Genomic DNA, 3634 nt, shown 5'->3' on the forward strand with positions numbered 1-3634 from the left:
TTATGTATTTATTTGTTTGTTTACTTGTTTATAGATTTTTTTTAGATATACGTTTGGCATATTTTACTCTTATTTCCCATGCAGCGCGTAACAGAAAATATCCAATTTCCACTGAAACTTCTGCGCACGGAACCGCAATTAAGCCCACGGAACCTGTTGCTCTGCTTCCAACAAAACAGAAATAAATAAATACATTAAACAAATAAATACGGGGTGATAAGACAACAGTTCAAAGTGCGACACAAAGCGTTCACTGGTGGAAAAAAAACAAAAACAAAACGGTTTTTGCTGGTCTGATGCTCCGGGACTTCAGTGGCTTCCCAGAAAACGCGGCTCTGCGGTAATTAACGGCGACAGTGTTGTTTTCTGACTGAGGGTTTAACACTGAAAGCAGCGGGAGCCTGATTATTTTCTCTGATATGCTCCTGATTTGTCATGTGAGGGAAACTCCACCAAGGCTTGATGCCGGCGGACGAGTCGGACAGGCGGGAGGGTGAATGGGGTGCACCCCTCATCTCTTCCCGCCCCCTTTTCTATCTATCTATCTATCTATCTATCTATCTATCTATCTATCTATCTATCTATCTATCTATCTATCTATCTATCTATCTATCTATCTATCTATCTATCTATCTATCTATCTATCTATCTATCTATCTATCTATCTATCTATCTATCTATCTATCTATCTATCTATCTATCTATCTATCTATCTATCTATCTATCTATGATGACATTAAGCTCAATAGTTTTGCTTGTCTTTGTTGAGCAGTAAAGCGCTAAGAGCCAAACTTCACTCAGGGGTCCCGAGCGGGGCGCCTTTCTCGCCGGAGGCCATAAAGTTGGCCCCGCGCTCGGCTTAATTGCTGTCACATGTAACCTTACCTGTCCCCCAATTAGCCCGCGCTTTGCTATTAGGAGATTTCTGCGAGCTGCGTATAGGCCCAGCAACCCGGGCTCCTCGGGGTTTGGGGGGTAATTAGAGTGTAATTCAATCCAGCCGAGGCTTATGATCAATTTGACCAGGACTTCACCCAGAGGAGGCTAATTAAATGAGGATCAGCGTGATGTTCACCCATTAATCTTCAAATGCGGACAATAACCGTCCAGACAAATATCTTCAGGACACAAAGGTTTGAACAACATGAAATATTTGAGGGGGGTTTGTGATGAATCAACATAATTGTGAAGTGGAATTAAACAAAATTATTCGTTTTCTTAATTGTACAAATAAGAATGAACAAACTGGGCTTGTCCACTTTACTCTGATACCTCTAAATAAAATCCAGTGTGCACATGTGTGCAGTGTGACCTCATTATAATTCAGCTGCTCCGTTTCTGGCCTCATTGGTTCGTTAGAGAACATTACGGAACAACCAGCGCCATGAAAACCAGGGAACCCAGCAGAAAGGTCAGCGAGGAAGTGGTGGAGAGGTTTAAAGCAGGGTTAGTTTCTAAAACAACATCCCGAGCTTTGAACATCTCACAGCGCTCGGTTCAATCCATCATCTGAACCTAGAAACAGGATGGACCGACTGCAGACGGACCAAGATGGAGGTCCACCTGTGAGCCGCATTGATCAGGCTGCAGAACGCCGTTGGCTAAAGCGCTGAGGCTAACGCTGAGGTTCAGGTCAACGAGCCGCAGCAGGAATCCAGAGCTGCAATGGAAGGGTTTACATCAGGGGGTGTCCAAAGTGTGGCCCGGGGGCCAATTGCAGCCCTCAAAGGGATTTTGTGCGGCTCTTGACAGGAATTCAGAAACTGAGTTCATAAATTTGGTTTATCAGCTCAAGAGGGTGATGGGTTAGAGAATAATTTACACTCATTTGAGGTCTTTTAAAAGGAATATTAAAATCAGAAGATGAAAAATGTATTCATGTTTTTTAAATACTTCCTTTAGTTTGGTATTAAATTGGACTACAAACAATCAAATGATTGCTGCAAAGCAGATTAAACATTTATTTAACCTGGCTAAATAATTAGATAGAGGGAGCAATCTCCTGTACTTGATCCTAAAAATGCAAACACAAAAAATCTAGAGGAAAAAAATAACATTCACCACATTCTCTGCTTTTTGTGAGTTTCTTTAAGATCTGGATCTACTGTCATTCATGGATCCCTTATCAACAGAAACCAGACTGCTTCTGTTGTTTCATTAAAACATTGTGTGATTCTTGATAAGTAGCAAAGACAACAAATAAAATAGTTTTTGCAATCTTTATTACAAAATTTAGAATCAAATTGTTTTGGCCCCTCAAGTACTTCCGACGTTACATTTTTTAGCCCCATGGCAAGAAGCATAGACACCTTTGGTTTACATTAAAGCATAACTATGTGTTAGCGTGGCCTAGTCAAAGTCTAAATCTAAATTAATTGAATATTCAGGGGCAAGATTTGCTCTCTATCTGATCTAACCCAAAATCAGTCATCACACTGAAAAATGGATCTACAAACTATTGACACGGAATGGCTAAATGCAAATGTATGCCACACTTTTCAAATTTTCTTTACACTTCACTATTATGCACCACTTTGTATTGGTCTACCAGATAAAATCCAAATAAAATCAAAGCAATAAAATCAAAAAAATGAAGAATGTGTTTCTAATACTGTAATATTGCAAGTTCAAGGGGTCTGAAGCCATTATAATACAAAAATTTACAACTTTATGTTTGTTTCACACTTAAAATTCTCTGTACCAATTAGAATCATAAAAAAAATACATTTATCATAAGCTTCTTACAACCCAATTATTATTTTTTTCCCACAAGGAAAACCAATAATTGGGTTTTCCTTAAACATTGATGAACAGCCCCAAACTGATCTCAGGTCAGTTTGGACCCTAACATAAATATTATGTTAGGATTTGTCTTTTTGAACGCAATCCTTTCAGCTTAATACCGGCAACCTGTTCATGCATGCACACGCAATTTCTGTTTCATCCTCCAGCCAGGGAGCAGAGGACCAAATAGCAAAGCTAACATGTCCAAACACAGACAGTTCGACCTCTGCGCCATAAATTATGCATCTTCACCAGAACTGTGCTGTTTGATCATGTTGTTCATGCTGAGCTTTTGCCCCGTTGATTCTGAAAAACTGGACGGGTAACATGCAGAGTATCTTGAGCCATGCGTGTGACTCTCAGTGATGGATGATGGGACCAACTGTTGCAGGAGGTCCAGGCACACGAGGGTGTCACAGCGGGGCCAAGAGGTGGTGAGCATGACCGCATCGTATGGCCTAGGAAACGCAGGGGCCACGGTTACGTGTCAATTTATATACGTCCTGCCAACGCCACCGCCAACAATGTGGCGCTCCGCTTCAGCTGGTGCTAAATGCGTCTCACTGAGGAAGAGGCCGTCAGCTGAGCAGGTATGCAACCTGAGCATGATACGGAAATAGGAACTCTTGTTTGTGAAAAACTTCCCATGTCTTGCATGAGCTCTGAGCTGATGTTATCTGGTTGTTCCACACTCACAGCAGGCTAATTGGCTCTTTAGTGTTTCAGAAAAGACTGCTGATGGACAGACAAAGAGAAAGAAGGAGAAGAATTAGTTTGCCCCAGTGTTTGTTCAGCAGAAGGATGTGAAAATAATGAGTGGAGGTAAATTTATGATGAGTTTACGCTCTGA

Source organism: Xiphophorus hellerii, chromosome 3, assembly GCF_003331165.1.
Source record: "Xiphophorus hellerii strain 12219 chromosome 3, Xiphophorus_hellerii-4.1, whole genome shotgun sequence".
NCBI classification, from domain to species: domain Eukaryota; kingdom Metazoa; phylum Chordata; class Actinopteri; order Cyprinodontiformes; family Poeciliidae; genus Xiphophorus; species Xiphophorus hellerii.